Source organism: Hyperolius riggenbachi, chromosome 2, assembly GCF_040937935.1.
Source record: "Hyperolius riggenbachi isolate aHypRig1 chromosome 2, aHypRig1.pri, whole genome shotgun sequence".
NCBI lineage: Eukaryota > Metazoa > Chordata > Amphibia > Anura > Hyperoliidae > Hyperolius > Hyperolius riggenbachi.
Genome location: NC_090647.1, coordinates 268219236 through 268236378, shown reverse-complemented (window position 1 = coordinate 268236378; position 17143 = coordinate 268219236).

The window sequence follows — 17143 nt, the reverse complement described above, 5'->3', positions numbered from 1 at the left end:
TGCTCAAAAAACCGCTCTTGTGGGTTCCAGCCCTCAGAGTTACTCAGCAGTTCATGCAACAAAATCTCAGAGAAGCACGCATACAATTAAAACCTTAGCTCTACCTTGCTGCATTATACATTCCTATTAACCAGCTGAGCGGTCTGGACGAGCTCAGCTCGTCCAGTACCGCCAGCGGCTGCCGCTCAGGCCCTGCTGGGCCGATTTTAATGAAATAAAAAGCAGCACACGCAGCCGGCACTTTGCCAGCCGCGTGTGCTGCCTGATCGCCGCTGCAGCGCGGCGATCCGCCGCGTGCAGCGGCGAAAGAGGGTCCCCCCAGCCGCCCGAGCCCAGCGTAGCCGGAACAAACAGTTCCGGCCAGCGCTAAGGGCTGGATCGGAGGCGGCTGACGTCAGGACGTCGGCTGACGTCCATGACGTCACTCCGCTCGTCGCTATGGCGACGATGTAAGCAAAACAAGGAAGGCCGCTCATTGCGGCCTTCCTTGTTTATTATGGGCGCCGGAGGCGATCGGAAGAACGCCTCCGGAGCGCCCTCTAGTGGGCTTTCATGCAGCCAACTTTCAGTTGGCTGCATGAAATAGTTTTTTTTTTATTTAAAAAAAACCCTCCCGCAGCCACCCTGGCGATTTAATCAGAACGCCAGGGTGGTTAAAAGTGAAACAGGGATTATGCCATTACTCCTGCACTGTTCATATTGGTGCAGCCCTTCTAGGATAATTCCCTTCAGAAATGTAAGTCACAGGACTAGAATCCTCCAGGAAAGTGGGGGCAGTATTTTCTCAATGAGAGATATCTTGACTCCTCCCACCTCCTTTTTTTCCTGCAGATAAAAATGACTCTTTGAGTCCAGCACTACAGCTACAATTCTACAGAGTTCTACCCTGCTCAGTCTGTTATAAAGTACTTAACCCTTTCCACATCCTCCAGTGTGCTCAAAAAAGTCATATGGATCTCTTCCCTGCATGCAATGAGAAAATATTTCTCATTGTCTTTTTCTTCTAACCTCCATATAAAGGTGTGTGTGTGTGTGTGTGCAGGGACGGATCAAGACCAAGTTGCGCCTGGGGCAAGGTCAGGTTTTGGCGCCTAAACTGCCATTCATTTTACCGCCTTTTTAAGAATTCAACAAACTGCGCCTGGGGCAAGATACCCGCTTGCCCCCCCCCCCGCCCTAGATCCGTCCCTGTGTGTGTATGGGGGGGGGGGGGGGGGGGTTTACATAGGAATGGTAAAAGCCTTCTCACACACATAGCAGAGAGTAACTACATGATAAATTATGAGACCTTTTTTGCGCTGTGGCGATAGTAATGAATACAGAAAGTTACTCTCTGAGCAGGAGTACAGAGGAAGAGGACAGGGCCAACTTTTTAAGATATAAAATAATCTGTAACCAGTTAAAACATGAAGGTTAACTTACCTCAAGCGCAGGGCCAGGACTAGGTCCACCACCAACAGAGGCTGAGCTGCCCAAGTGCGCCCCCCCCCCCCCCAAAACTAATTCACATTACGGTCTCTGGCGGCACATGGTGCACCCAGATTTCCTGCACTGTTTTAGCCTGTCGCGAACCATCAGTTATAGTAGGGATCATTTGAAGTCTATTTGTTGCTTTGGGTTTTTACACTTTTTTATGTTTTTACTGTCCTAAGCATAAAAAAGTGTAAAAACCCATAGCAACAAAAAGACTTCAAATGATCTCTATTACTACTGATGATTACTGTATGTATGCCAAATGCAGTCCTTTGGAGCAGCTCACAACTGTAGATACACCACCATCTCCTCCAGGCTGATGTTCCTCTTCTGATGTTTCTTTGTGGGCTGTAGGAGGTAGAAACAGAAGTACTCATCAGTGACTGTTACAAGTGAGGCTTTCAGAGAAAGTGCTAACGCGTCTGCTATACTGTGCATGTAAATATAATTTATCCAGTGGTTACCAGTGGTTACCAAAAGTTGTTTAAGGTTTTGGGAATATACTTACTGGATGAGGAATATAAGGAATATAACCTTCAGGCCTTCAATGTCATCCCAGTTGATTTCTCTGAAGAACCGATGCCTCCGGATGTCACCATTCACTCCAGAACATCCGCTGGGGTCTTCATGAAGCAGCTGCGGATAAAGAATTCTCCTTTAAATCTTCTCTCTTTTTAAAGAAAACAAATAAATTCATAAATGTATGCAATTAACAATTTACATACTTGATAAACTTTTTAGTGCTGGTGTCCAAAGGAGCAAAAAGTTTAGACTGGTATTTGGATGTTCCAGTAATCATTTCAGTTATGATGCCAACTGAGTACCAGTCCACGCCAGCACCGTACGCCTCCTCAGCTATTATATACAATTGAAATAAAAGAAACTGGTTATCAAGGGCCACTATTCATAATGTCTAACTGTTCCTATCTGCACCTCCTCACACACACTCCATTGTTGTGAATAGTACTTAGGCTGAGGGTGGAAGTCCCCAGAGTCTGGAAACTTCAGAACATGATGTGTGCAATTATATCTGCACACAGGGGAAGTTCCAGAACAGCAAGGGGCCATGGAGGGTTTCTGAAGCTTTGTTAGTGTGGGCAGCAGTGGCAAGGGATGGCCAGGATGCACAGATACAACTTTACTGGCCACTCAGGAAGATATAGGTCTAGTTTATGGTGAGAAACCTGACAAGAAAAAAGAAACCTGTGTTCCTTACCTCAGAAGCAATGTAGCCAGAGGTTCCAGCATATCCACAGCCTATCCATATCCATATCCACAAGTTGAAATCTTTGCATTTTGTCAAGAAAGGCTGCCATAGTCCATTGGTTAGAAGAAGGTGGTGGTACTCAGGGCCGGGCCGAGGCATAGGCTGGAGAGGCTCCAGCCTCAGGGCGCAGTGTAGGAGGGGGCGCAGAATTCATTCAGCTCTCATTCCTAATTGTGTTTGAAGCAGAAAGAAATAAGAAAAGGGGATACATGGCAGTGACTGCAAGCCAGATAACTAGATATTAAGGTGTTGGGGAGGTTGTGGGCCCTGTGGCGCCTCTTAGTCTAATAGCAATCAGTGTTTGATGGCTCGGGTGGCAGGGATGGAGGGGCGCACTTTGGTGTCTCAGCCTTGGGTGCTGGAGGACCTTGTCCCGGCTCTGGTGGTACTGCTTTGCATTTCACTAGAGGATGTTTGAATGGAATGTAAAAGATGAATCAGCTGATTCTGAACTAGTAGCTGGACTACACGTTGATGCAGGGCTCTCAACAGAAGCTAGTTCATCTTGGGCTGGGCCGTATTTGTCTTCAGATGGTAAATCCACACTGACAGACAGAGGGCTTGAGGTTGATGGCGAAGCTGGAGGCAACATTGGTGCTGGTGAACGTGTACCTTTCAGTTCCTGAAATTTGGACAAATGTTTGGCTTTGAAATGTTTCCACATTGCTGAGGCGGTATGGGACTCTCTTCCTCAGGTTATCTTTGCTAAACACAGGTTGCAGTTAGCACAATTTTCATTTTGTGCAATTTGGAAATAGTTCCAAATATTGGATGCTGGTGGAGATGATTCTATCATATAAGGCAGGGGTGCCCACACTTTTTTAACTCGCGAGCTACTTTGAAACTTACCGAGCCCCAGAGATCTACTAACATTTAAAATTTGAAACTTTGCATATCTCCCCCCCCCCCCCCCCATCATGATTGGGCAAAGGCAGATTTCTTGCCCCCACTACCACATTATCAAGTGGACTTTCCTGCCCCCCAGTATAGGTAGCTAGGCATAGGTGCCCCCAATACAGGCTAGCCAGGCATGGGTGCCCCCAGTATAGGTAGCCAGGCATATGTGGCCAGTACAGGTAGCCAGGGATATGTGGCTAGTACAAATAGCCAGGGATATGTGGCCAGTGTAGGTAGCCAGGCATATGTGGCCAGTGTAGTTAGCCAGGGATATTTGGCCAGTGTAGGTAGCCAGGGATATGTGGCCAGTGTAGGTAGCCAGGGATAAGGGATATGTGGCTAGTGTAGTTAGCCAGGGATATGTGACCAGTGTAGGTAGCCAGGTATTGCATCCCCGCCCCTCCCCCTCCACTGGCCGCCCTTTTCCTCTGCAGCCGCTGCTCTCTTCCACACTTGGATCACGCTTGCTGGGGCTGCATGCTGGGCTCAGAGACCTAAGAGCGCGTATATGCGCCGTTGCTATGCCACCGCTCTCCTCTGCACTGCGGTCGCCGCTGATTTGAGGTCTCCGAACCCGGGTGTAGCAACAGCGAGAAGGCTCCCAGAGAGAGGCTGAGCGGTGGCTGGGGAGGAAGTGGGGCGGGCCTGGAAGGAATGAGGTAAAAGGTCCGCCCCCGGCTCTCCCTTCTCTTCCTCTGAAGGCTAAGTGCTGCTCTAAGTAGGGCAGTACGATTAGATGGTACGCCGGAGCTGAACAGTCAGCGTCCGGCGCACTATTTTCAAAAGTCATTCGCAATCTACTCAGTAGTCCTGGTAGATCACGATCGACACATTGGGCAGCCCTGATATAAGGTGATATTAGCATACTCTGCCTGTTAAATGAAAAAAATACAATGATACAAGATTTGTTTTTTTTTGTTTTTTTATACCCGTACGTTTGTATTGCTCACTGCCACTACTCTCTTCTTCTCATGTCTGCCACCTCAGTAAATAGTACCCCCTAAGCAGACTAGATACATACCCTCAGTATAGAGCCCCCTTAAATCTGATTTAGGTATAATATGCCCCCCTTACTACTACTACTACTAGGTAATGCCCTCTCAGTAAAGAACCCCCTTAGTAGTAATACCCCTTCAGTACATAGTGCCGCTCAATAGTGGCCCTTAAGAAGAGAGAACCTAGGTACGGACTCCTCAGTAAAGAGTAGTAATACCCCCTCAGTACATAGTGCCCCTTTATTAGAGAACAGCGGCGTTCCTAGGGTCCTTGGAGATCGGGGGCACCTGTGGGCAATAGGTGGGGAGTATATGCGTGCGCCGTGGCAAAAAAATGGGCGTTGCCATGCAGTGAGTGGGTGTGGCCTTGGGTGGGGCCAAATGTATATGAACTTAGCAGCGGTGTAAGCTACAGATAACGGGCCTGCCCATCGAAATATTGGATGGAGCCCCCTGTCCTTTATTTAGATAATTTACAATCAGTGTAGGCATAGATCAAAGATGTATACGCACATACAATTTTGATTGGTCAACCACTGACCAATTTTACCACCCCAAAGCAGTAAGTGGGCCAACAGACAATGAATTTGATGAACAGAGCTAAAATTGGGTAATCAAAATTGTATGTGTGTACCAGGCTTTACAGCCAATACTGTACATACTGAAAGTAGCAGGGATCAGCATACAATACAGCTGGTTTACAATCAGTAAAGGCCTTATACTGTACACACTGGAGGTAGATCAGCACACAGTGCAGGCACTAGAGAACAGCTTATACTGTACATACTATGTGCGGTCATGGACCAGAATGTGGGTGTGGTCACGGGTGGAGACAAATTTACATTAAATTAGCAATGGTGGGACATTAGATTAGGACAGTGGTGGCGAACCTTTTGGAGACCGAGTGCCCGAACTGCAACCCAAAAGTCACTTATCTATCGCAAAGTGGCAACAGCAATATAAACTAACTACTGTACAAACGTTTTAACTCATACATGAACATTATGGAAAATCCAAGTTGAAAATAAACTGTGAAGATAAACAATTTCATCCATCCTACTCCTGAAAAATGTATTCATTTTTTTTAGAACCTCCCAGTTTTATTTTCTGTTTTAAAAACCTAAAAAAGTAGGTTTAATGCTATTGTCTCATATGATGATGAGGATTCAGCTTTTCCCATAGTCTTGCAGTAAGCAATCATGTGACCCCCAACAAGATAAATTCAGCAGTCATGAGGCCCCTATCAAGACAAATTCAGTAATCATGAGCAGTGGCGTACCTAGGGTATTTGGCACCCGGTGCTGATTATCCACAGACCCCCCCCCCCCCCCCCAATCAGGAAGACAACGTGCGGCGCGCTTAGCCGAAAAATGGAGCTACATTGTGCGGCTGCGCTGAAAAATGGGTGTGGTCATGGACCAAAATGTGGGTGTGGTCACGGGTGGAGACAAATTTACATTAACTTACCAATGGTGGGACATTAGATTAGGACAGTGGTGGCGAACCTTTTGGAGGCCGAGTGCCCAAACTGCAACCCAAAAGTCACTTATCTATCGCAAAGTGTCAACAGCAATTTAAACTAAATACAAACATTTTAACTCATACGTGAACATTATGGAAAATCCAAGTTGAAAATAAACTGTGAAGATAAACTATTTCATCCATCCTACTCCTGAAAAATGTATTGTTTTCGAAACCCCCTCCCCCCCGTTTTAATTTTCTGTTTTAAAAAGCTAAAAAAGTAGGTTTAAGGCTATTGTCTCATATGATTATGATTCAGCTTTTCCCATAGTCTCACAGTTAGCAATCATGAGGCCCCCAACAAGACAAATTCAGCAATCATGAGGCCCCCAGCAAGTCAAATTCAGCAATCATGAGGCCCCCAACAAGACAAATTCAGAAATCTTGAGGCACCCAACAAATCATGAGGCCCATGGGCGTAGCAATAGGGGGTGCAGAGGTAGCGACCGCATCGGGGCCCTTGGGCCAGAGGGGCCCCGAAGGGCGCTCATTTCAACTACAGTATTAGCTCTGTATTGGCCCTGTGCTCATAATAATCACTTCTATAGATACTTTGAATAGTAGTAATCATTAACACACTGTTCCCCATCCCCCTCTTGCACCCCTGACACTGTAGTTGCCATTGGCAGGTTTTGGTGCGCCGTATCAATTGTTATGTATAGAGTGTTTGGGGAGGCCCCATAGTAAAACTTGCATCGGGGCCCTCAGCTCCTTAGCTACGCCACTGATGAGGCCCCCAACAAGACAAATTCAGCAATCATGAGGCCACCAACAAGACAAATTCAGCAATCATGAGGCCACCAACAAGACAAATTCAGCAGTCATAAGGCACATAAATAGACAGCATTTCACATAAATGGGCAGATTGCCCCCTTAATATGGTAGACACCTCTCACCTGGCTTCTGAATTCTCCTCTACTGGCTGCTGTTCCTGGCTGGCAATACTGTGTGGATTGAAAGGCCTGGCAGTGATTCTGTGGCCTGGCTGGCGGTGATGCTGTCATGATCGCTGCTGCAGCAGGTACTGCTGGCAGTAGTGGTGCTGCAGCTCAGGCAATTCTGATCTCTTTCCATGCAAGCTGCATAGCTTTGTCTGCCTTTCCCTGCTTTCAGCTTGTGACTGATTATCATTCGCCTGTGTGGGAATCTGCATGTCTGCTCCCATTGGATGACCTCAGTATAAAGATCTGCTTCCTGCAGGACTCCTCGGGTTATCATTTCTTCAGTTTAAGCCTGTCTTGCTGTTGCTTCAGCCCCAGATCGTGTTTCTTGTTCTAAAGATACTTTGCTGGTCTTGCATCATATATTGGTTAATTGCCAATATATATGCATACCAGCACGTTTGTTATTTTCCTTGTATTCGTGTTACGTTGATACATCAGTGTCGCTGATGTATACAGACACGAACTGTTTATATCCTGTGTTCAGTTAGTCAGCTTTCCAGCACGTTTTGGTAGTTTGCGCGTATCGTGATCACCCGTGCTGAGTTAGTTATCCTGCTCCTGGTTCTGTTTATGGATTGCGTTCATCTCTGCGAAGAGATAACGAATCCTTCTGAATCCTGTTCTGTTACCGTTTGTGGATTGCGTTCAACTCTGCGAAGAGATAGCGAATCCTTCTGAGTCCTGTTCCCTGTATTGCTCCAGTCCTAGTCAGTGTTCCTGCTTATGTCATATATCGGTTCATTGCCGATATATACATATGTTAGTCAGACGTTACAAATAGTTTCATTGATAGCTGTAATTGTAATACGCTAGGAAAACATACTTATTGTATATTTGTCTGTGTTACGTTCATCTATCTTGATCCTGCTATTTCCTGACTATCCTGTACTGTCTTTGTGAGGCACACCATCGCTGCAACGCATTGGCTGCCTCATTCCAGTCTGTCTTGTTGTGGACGCTTGTTGTCACTAAGTAGGGGCTAGCTAGCAAGCGTTCATTCTGTCTACCTGTCCTGATCTCCTCAGTTATGGTTTATGCGCTCAGCGCTACCTTGCGCTGAGACATTATCGCAAAAGTATTGTTTGTGGCTGTCGGATCTGCACCGGCTCTGTGCGCCACAATCTCCTATTGGAGTCAGTCCTCCCCTCCACTATACTAGGGATATCCTGTTTCCTTGTGCTAGTGTGTGTACCTCCTTCACGTCAGCTCATACGTTGCATGCTGACTGTGGAGAATACACCACCAAGCCTAACATTATGATAACCCCATTACCAATGCCCATTGTGGGGGGGATTCCCAGAAAGTATGACACTGTTAATTATGGTTCCTGTTCCTTTAAGAAATTTGAAGAACTTAACTCTGAAACAGAAAATGAGTTTTTCTCTGAATGTGCCAGGTTCCTGGCCAATCCCGATCTCCAAGCGACTCCTTTTTCAACCTGGGCACTCCAGCTAGTTTATATCTTGTTTAAAGGGGAATTGTTTCAGTGGGCTTATGATGTCCTCGATCATACCAATTTGAAAGAGAGACCGCTGGAATTTCTAGCGTTTGTGATCCATAACTGGCTGCGCAAAACTAATTTGCCTTACCTTTTTAATGAGCTCCTGGCAGCTTGTCAATCAGCTGTTCCTTCAACTGCTTGTAAAAATAATCGGCAAGCAGAGAGTGTTACTGATAATTTTCCTGCAGCTTTGAATAAATCACCAAAGGCAGCAGAGTCGTTATCTTTAGCGACTGCGCATCAGACCTGTAATGAGATTCTGCCTTTAACGGATAATGAAATGCAATGGTCTTTCAGGGGAGTTAAATGGACTTATGAAACTACTAATGAACTTTCATCCCTGGCTAGGGAAAATAAAGATTTTTGTTTAAAATAATTATCTGAGTATGATTATGAGGAGATATTACAGAGTATTGAACAAATCAACTTATTTGTGAACCAAGGGAAGTTTGCATACACTACAGTTCAACACTTGCTACAGGTATTGGAGATTCTTAAGAATAAGGAATCTGCCAATCACCTGCTAATTAACCCAATACATGTTCCTGCCACAATCATATCTGCAAACTGCGATCAGCCTGAATGTTCAGCTGTTAAGTATGCATGGGATCCTCCATTCGAGAAGAGAGAGATGGAAGCCCTGGTCTGTGAATGGAAGAATGATTCAAGTTCATTTTGTCAATTTTACAGTGCAAAAAGTGAATTAGTATTGAATGCATGCATTAAGTCGGCCTATAACCTAATAGAGATTGGGGTGTGTAGGTATGACTTTGTGGCTCCATTGATTGATGTGTGGGAACTGATTTTGGATGATTTTTATGTGACTCCGAATTTGCAAATTTGGCGTTCTGACCCGCCTGCTTCAGCACCTTTGGCTGATTCAGCAGGTGATTCGGAGCTCTTTTTGTGTGAAATTGAAGTTCCTGCAATTCCACCCTGTACCATGGATAACTCAGTGTTACTTCCCAGTAAAACAGAAGCCACTGATACTTTCTTAACCTTGCCCTGCACACATTTCTCAGAAGAGAATCCAGAGGTCCTGCTGACTTCTGAGTCCAGCCTAGCCAGTACTCATGACTCTTTGTTCAGTGAAACAGACATCAGAAAAATCTTGCCTGCCTCTGCAAACACTTCTGCAGAAATTACCTGTGTTAATAAAGTTCAACTCCTGTCTGATCCAGCAGATGCCAATAGATGCATTACATTATCTTCTGAGTCCCAGCAATCCTGCCTAGAAACCGCAGAACCCCAACATCTGAATTCCCAATTTTACAAATGAATGGTGATTCAGATGCGCAAACATTGTGTCTTGATCTTCCTGTTTCTACACCTCGCTCTAGTTTCGTGAATAGCTCAGAGCATCTGCTATGTGAACCTGAAATCGCAGAATTATTACCTTGTTCAGAAAATGTTCCAGTAAATTTGCCCTGTATCGTGAATAGCTCAGAGCATCTGCTATGTGAAGCTGAAATCACAGAATTATTACCTTGTTCAGAAAATGTTCCAGTAAATTAGCCCTGTACCATGAATTGTGCAGTAGATCTCTCCTATGAAGCTCAGGTCACAGAATCCTTATGCTGTCCAGCAGGTGCTTCCATGGTTTTGCCCTGCAATATGGACTGTTCAGTGATCCTGTCCAGTGAAGCTGGGGTCGCAGAGTCCTATGCTTCACCCAGTACTTTGGATACTTCAAACCCTCTAGCAGAAGACTCTGAGGCACTGCTTACCTCAGTGGGTGTTGCAGCAATATTCACTTGTTTAGCAGCTGTCTTAGAATTAAAGTCCACTCTAAATAAACTTGATGAATCTTTGTCTAATGAAGCAGAAGTCATTGAAATATTGTCCTCGTCAGCAAGTGTCTTAGATACCTTGCCCTGTACACAGTCTGATTTAACCAATGTTGTTGAGTCCCTCTCCAGTGTTGTAACAGCCGAGGAACTCCAGCCCTGTCCTCTGAATGTTTCAGAAGTCGTGCCCTGTAACATGGATAATTCTGATTCTCTGGTCAAAATAACAGAAGTCTCAGAATTTCAGTCTGATTTAGTAAGTGTTCCTGAAAACCTGCCTGGTATCTTGCAAATTCTGATTCTCTGGCCGGTGTGGCAGAGATTCCGGAGTTCCCTTCCTGTCCAGGGAATTCCTCAGATTTGCCCAGTTCAGGGGGGGATGCTGTAATATTGACTTGTTTTGCAGCTACTTTGGAGCCCCAATCCCAGGTACTAGATGAGTCTCTGTCCAGTCCAGAGGAAGTTGGAGAATCCCTATCTATCTCAGTTCATACATCTGAAGACTTGTCCTGTCTTGTTTATGCCCCTGAACCTGATTTGTTAATAACCTTGCTAGAATCAGCGACATCCAAGTCTGTTCCTGCATTCTTTAGTGAGAGTCCAGTGCTTGTGAAGTCTAGTCATGATGAATTTTTGTCCAGTCCTGGTTTCGGTCCTATCTTGGCTGACCCTGAGGTTCACAGTTCCTTGACATGCCCAGAGGTTTCTCTTGTGCCAGTGTGCTCAGATGTGCTTTGTGTGCCAGAATGCCCAAGTGTGTCTAAGGTGTTAGCGTACTCAGATGCTTCCTTAGGGGAGACATGTTCTGATGTTGCCAGTCTGCCTGCATGCCCAGAGATGGTTCTGGTCCCTGAAAGCCCTGATCTTGATGTTTGTCCTTGTAACCCTGACTCGGGAATTGCCATAGGTTCCATGGGGGTTCTTGATAGTTCTCCATGTGAGCCTAAAGGGCGTTCTGACCTTTTGGGATCTCTTTGGAGCTTCAAAGTGTTCTGGAAGATCTCTGAGGAAGCTTGTCCTGGTACCTTGGACTGGTTCAACAGTGGGTTTTGTGTTGGTAAAGACAGTTCCGGTGGGCATTGCAAAGGCTTTGGCATTTTTGGACGGTCCCTGGAAGGCAGTGGGTATCGCTCAGAGAGCTTCGGGGGGCTTTCTTCTGGAAATCATGGTTCTGATGGGTGTCACACTGAGACTTGTAGTACTGATGGGCATGGTTCGGTAGGTTCTGGTTCTGATGGGTCCAGTCTTGTGATGACTGATTCTGGAATTTAGTCTTGTCGGGCTGTCCCGGTCATCATGAATGATCAGTTAGGTTGTCTCCTTGGGAATGTCAGTTTTGAGAGGCGTCTGGTATCCGCCTTTAAGGGGGGGGGGGGGGGTACTGTCATGATCGCTGCTGCAGCAGGTACTGCTGGCAGTAGTAGTGCTGCAGCTCAGGCAGTTCTGATCTCTTTCCATGCAAGCTGCATAGCTTTGTCTGCCTTTCCCTGCTGTCAGCTTGTGACTGATTATCATTCACCTGTGTGGGAATCTGCATGTCTGCTCCCATTGGATGACCTCAGTATAAAGATCTGCTTCCTGCAGGACTCCTCGGGTTATCATAGCTTCAGTTTAAGCCTGTCTTGCTGTTGCTTCAGCCCCAGATCGTGTTTCTTGTTCTAAAGATACTTTGCTGGTCTTGCATCATATATTGGTTCATTGCCAATATATATGCATACCAGCACGTTTGTTATTTTCCTTGTATTCGTGTTACGTTGATACATCAGTGTCGCTGATGTATACGTACACGAACTGTTTATATCCTGTGTTCAGTTAGTCAGCTTTCCAGCACGTTTTGGTAGTTTGCGCGTATCGTGATCACCTGTGCTGAGTTAGTTATCCTGCTCCTGGTTCTGTTTGTGGATTGCGTTCATCTCTGCGAAGAGATAACGAATCCTTCTGAATCCTGTTCTGTTACCGTTTGTGGATTGCGTTCATCTCTGAGTCCTGTTCCCTGTATTGCTCCAGTCCTAGTCAGTGTTCCTGCTTATGTCATATATCGGTTCATTGCCGATATATACATATGTTAGTTAGACATTACAAATAGTTTCATTGATAGCTGTAATTGTAATACGCTAGGAAAACATACTTATTGTATATTTGTCTGTGTTACGTTCATCTATCTTGATCCTGCTATTTCCTGACGATCCTGTCTTTGTGAGGCACGCCATCGCTGCAACGCATTGGCTGCCTCATTCCAGTCTGTCTTGTTGTGGACGCTTGCTGTCCCTAAGTAGCGGCTAGCTAGCAAGCGTTCATTCTGTCTACCTGTCCTGATCTCCTCAGTTATGGTTTATGCGCTCAGCGCTACCTTGCGCTGAGACGTTATCGCAAAAGTAATGTTTGTGGCTGTCGGATCTGCACCGGCTCTGTGCGCCACAATCTCCTATTGGAGTCAGTCCTCCCCTCCACTATACTAGGGATATCCTGTTTCCTTGTGCTAGTGTGTGTACCTCCTTCACGTCAGCTCATGCGTTGCATGCTGACTGTGGAGAATACACCACCAAGCCTAACAGATGCTGTGGCCTGACTGGCGGTGATGCTGTGGCTGGGCTGGCTGGCGGTGATGCTGTGGCTGGCCTGGCTGGCGGTGATGCTGTGGCTGGCCTGGCTGGCGGTGATGCTGTGGCTGGCGCTGATGCTGTGGCTGTGCCTGGCTGGTTGAAGTAAATGCTGGCCTGACTGGGGGTGATGCTGTGGCCTTTTTGCCAGCGATTCTGGGCTGGTTGGCTGGTGGTGATGTTGGGCTGGCTGGCCTAGATAGTTTAGGTAGTGAGAGGTGCCCCCTAGTTTAGGTAGAGCCAGGAGCCAGTGTAGGTAGTATAGTAGTCCCCAGTACAGCTAGTATAGTGGCCCCCAGTATAGTGGCCCCCAGTATAGCTAGTATAGTTCCCCCCAGCCAGTATAGCTAGTATAGTTGCCCCCAGTAAGTATAGCTAGCATAGTTGCCCCCAGCCAGTATAGCTAGTATAGTTGCCAACAGCCAGTATAGCTAGTATAGTAGCCCCCAGCCAGTATAGCTAGTATAGTTGCCCCCAGCCAGTATAGCTAGTATAGTTGCCCCCAGTAAGTATAGCTAGTTTAGTTGCCCCCAGTAAGTGTAGCTAGTATAGTTGCCCCCCGCCAGTATAGTTGCCCCCAGTCAGTATAGCTAGTATAGTTGCCCCCAGTAAGTATAGCTAGTATAGTTGCCCCCCTGCCAGTATAGCTAGTATAGTTGCCCCCCGCTAGTATAGTTGCCCCCAGTAAGTATAGCTAGTATAGTTGCCCCCAGTAAGTATAGCTAGTATAGTTGCCCCCAGTAAGTATAGCTAGTATAGTTGCCCCCCGCCAGTATAGCTAGTATAGTTGCCCCCAGTAAGTATAGCTAGTGTAGTTGCCCCCCGCCAGTATAGTTGCCCCCAGCCAGTATAGTTGCTCCAAGTAAGTATAGCTAGTATAGTTGCCCCCAGTATAGCTAGTATAGTTGCCCCCAGTAAGTATAGCTAGTATAGTTGCCCCTAGTAAGTATAGCTAGTATAGTTGCCCCAGTATAGCTAGTATAGTTGCCCCCAGCCAGTATAGTTGCCCCCAGTAAGTATAGCTAGTATAGTTGCCCCCAGGAGGGTGAAAGCAGCGCTAGAAGGAGGGGCAGTGGGGGCAGCGGTGGGGAGGGGGGAAATACCCCCCCCCCCTCCCTCACCTGGGACCCCTCCTTCTGCCTCTCTCCCCCTCCATAGCTAACTGTCGGGAAGTGCGGGGCGGCCAGAGGCGTGCTAAGAATTACTCACCTCATTTCCGCGTTCTAAGCGTGGAGCGCAGCGTCATGTCGTTACAGGTCTCCGCCTTCAATGCCGCCCACTGTGCTTCCACTAATCAGGAAGCACAGTGGGCGGCATTGAAGGCGGAGACCTGTAACGACATGACGCTGCGGCTGCGCTCCACGCTTGGAACGCGGAAATGAGGTGAGTAATTCTTAGCACGCCTCCGGCCACCCCGCACTTCCCGACAGTTAGCTATGGAGGGGGAGAGAGGCAGAAGGAGGGGTCCCAGGTGAGGGAGGGGGGGGGATATTTTCCCCCTCCCCACCGCTGCCCCTCCTTCTAGCGCTGCTTTCACCCTCCTGCTGTGCTGCTGTGGGGGGTCGTGGTGACACCCCCCTGGGTGTCTGACACCCGATGCGCCCCGCCCCCCTGCGCCCCATGATAGGGACGCTACTGATCATGATGCCCCCAACATGACAAATTCAGCAATCGTAAGGCCCCCAACAAGACAAATCCAGCAATTATGAGGCCCCCAACAAATCATGATGCCCCCAACAAGACAAATTCAGCAATCTTGAGGGCCCCAACAAGACAAATTCAGCAATCTTAAGGCTCCCAACAAATCATGAGGCCCCCAACAAGACAAATTCAGCAATCATGATGCCCCTAACAAGACAAATTCAGCAGTCATGAGGCACATAAATAGACAGCATTTCACATAACTAGGCAGAATGCCCCCTTAATATGGTAGACACTTCTCACCTGGCTTCTGAATTCCCCTCTACTGGCTGCTGTGCCTGGCAATACTGTTTTTGGCTGGATTGGGGATGATGTGCGGGCTGAAAGGCTTGCCTGGCGGTGATGCTGTGGCTGGGTTTGCTGGCGGTGATGCTGTGGCTGAGTTGGCTGGCGGTGATGCTGCGGCCTGGCTGGCAGTAATGCTGGGCTGTGCTTGGCTGGTTGAAGTAAATGCTGGCCTGACTGGTGGTGATGCTGTGGCCTTTTTGACAGTGATTCTGGGCTGGTTGACTGGTGGTGATGCTGGGCTGGCTAGCCTGGATAGTTTAGGTAGTGACAGGTGCCCCCTAGTTAAGGTAGCACCAGGAGTCCCCCAGTTTAGGTAGTGAGTGACAGGGACCCCCAGGTTAGGTAGTGAGTGACAGGCGGCACCCCCCCAGGTTAGGTAGTGAGTGACAGGGACCCCCAGGTTAGGTAGTGAGTGACAGGGACCCCCAGGTTAGGTAGTGACAGGGACCCCCCAGGTTAGGTAGTGAGTTAAAGGTGACCCCCAGGTTAGGTAGTGAGTGACAGGGACCCCCAGGTTAGGTAGTGACAGGGACCCCCAGGTTAGGTAGTGAGTGACAGGGACCCCAAGGTTAGGTAGTGAGTGACAGGGACCCCCAGGTTAGGTAGTGAGTGACAGGGACCCCCAGGTTAGGTAGTGACAGGGACCCCCAGGTTAGATAGTGACAGGGACCCCCCAGGTTAGGTAGTGAGTGACAGGGGCCCCCAGGTTAAGTAGTGAGTGACAGGGACCCCCAGGTTAGGTAGTGAGTGACAGGGACCCCCCAGGTTAGGTAGTGAGTGACAGGGACCCCCAGGTTAGGTAGTGAGTGACAGGGACCCCCCAGGTTAGGTAGTGACAGGGACCCCCAGGTTAGGTAATGAGTGACAGGGACCCCCAGGTTAGGTAGTGAGTGACAGGGACCCCCAGGTTAGGTAGTGACAGTTGTCGCCCCCCCAGGTTAGGTACAGAGTGACAGGGACCCCCAGGTTAGGTAGTGAGTGACAGGTGGCACCCCCCAGGTTAGGTAGTGACAGAGACCCCCAGTTAGGTAGCGACAGGGACCTCCCTCACCTTGCAGTGTCAGACCTCAGGTTCAGTGGGCGACCCAACCAGTTCGAGCGGGCGCACGGACGCACCACGCTCTATATGCGGAAGCGATGTCACTTCCGCATATCAGTGCTGTGTGCTAGGTCCTAGCGCCCTAGTGGTCGCTGGCTGATCGAGGTCTGACGGCAGCGGCGGGAGGGGGCAGCGGCGGGCAGCAGTGGCCGGCGCCTGGGGCAGCGGCGACCAGCGGGGAGCAGCGGGCACCCCTGCAAATAAATTGGGGGCACCCGCTGACATGTTGGGGGCACAGGCCCCTCCTAAAAAAGGGATAGCGACGCCGCTGGTAGAGAATTCCAATCATAGTGTTTGGTGGCTATTTTTCTTACTGTAACAAGATGTCTGTGGTGGTCTCTCTCTCCAGCTTTGGTGGCAGCTTATGTGAGGCTTAGGCAACAGCATCAGCGGGTCTCAGGGTCTATCGCTTGATTGAGGCTTAGGTTGCAGGCAACAGCGTGGGTATCTCTCTGGGGGCAGCTTGTGCGAGGCAGAAGAGTAACAGGAGCATGTGGATAGCAGGAAGTGCTATTACACACACACGGATCCTTTTTTAGATACTCCTTTGTTTCCCTAAAGAAGCGGGGTGTATCCTACGAAATGTATCACAATTTTTGGAGTTTTTATAAAGTTCGCAATAAATCCTACAAATTGAATGCCTGATTGGGTAATTTAAGAGGAGGTAAGTCCAACGCTACCTCACTTTTTTAAACTGTTTTAATATATATTTGTCTATGCTGTTTCTGTTCAAAGGAATTTTGTTTAGGGAGCTTTGCGGTTAGTAATACGCAGTATAAAGTGTGAAGCTGTATACTGCATGTTACATACTTGTATGTTTGCTATCATCTTCATGAATTCCTTCAACCAACAGGGTGGAGGCTAATCCTTAGAGTAGTTTTTCTCTTAGCAACAAGCAAACTTTTTTTTAATGTTCAAGCTTTCAATTAAAATTGTTCTGAAAAAGTACACTAATAATTGTTTCTTATTGGAGTGTAAAGGTGGCCACTAATGATCCAATCTTTTTTCATCCAATTTTACCAAATCTATGTAGTAGAGTACATTGAATGGATAATTCAGGCACAGGGGCG